This window comes from Anomaloglossus baeobatrachus, unplaced genomic scaffold, assembly GCF_048569485.1.
Source record: "Anomaloglossus baeobatrachus isolate aAnoBae1 unplaced genomic scaffold, aAnoBae1.hap1 Scaffold_670, whole genome shotgun sequence".
NCBI classification, from domain to species: Eukaryota; Metazoa; Chordata; class Amphibia; order Anura; family Aromobatidae; genus Anomaloglossus; species Anomaloglossus baeobatrachus.
Window position 1 is genome coordinate 139,088 of NW_027445042.1, and position 685 is coordinate 139,772.

At 48.9% G+C, this 685-nt stretch overlaps 1 non-coding gene across 1 annotated transcript; it reads left to right on the plus strand.

The window, feature by feature from the left end:
* Window positions 1–491: 491 nt before the first annotated feature.
* Window positions 492–685, plus strand: LOC142286634 (U2 spliceosomal RNA; the record flags this gene model as incomplete). Its single annotated transcript, XR_012747734.1, has 1 exon — window positions 492–685. It is a non-coding gene; the product is annotated as a U2 spliceosomal RNA (small nuclear RNA).

Here is a 685-nt window from a genome sequence, read left to right on the forward strand (position 1 = left end):
GGATGGCAAAGGGTGGCAGTGACGGAAAGTCAGGCAGCCTGTCCTGTCCTGTCCTGTCCGTCCGTCTTTTTGTATCATGAATTGGAAAGACTGCAAGGGGGAGGGGAGGTGCTTGGAGGAGGAGGAGTTATTCAGATTAATTGCAGTGGGCGGCGGCTGCAAAAAGCATCATTCTTCTTGTTTTTGCTCTGCAAAACAGCCTTTTCAAGGGTTGGCTTGGGTGACAAAATGTCTTCTGTAGGCGTGGGTTTGTCTCCCTCTCCCTAAGATGTGTCCGGTATAGGCCAGGGTGCCACTCAAGGCCGTAACCAATTCGGGTTATAGCTTCTCGGCCTTTTGGCTAAGATCAAGTGTAGTTTCGGAGGACGCTACCTTGGTCGGTACTGGAAGGTGCCTGGGATTGCACGTCTGCCGGCCTTGAGGAAGTGTGTGCGCCTTCTGGTGACACATAGCCCTCTTGTGCCTGGACGGTTCCCAGGCAACGGGAGGCGATCACCTTTGTTATTTTGAAGTCCTACTGATAAACAGAAAAAAAAAAAAATTAAATCTGTTCTTATCAGTTTAATATCTGATACGTCCCCTCTCTGGGGACCATATATTAAATGGATTTTTAGAACAAGGAGATGGAAAAAATCTTGCTCTGTCCACTCCACGCATTGACCTGGTATTGCAGTACCTCCAGGAC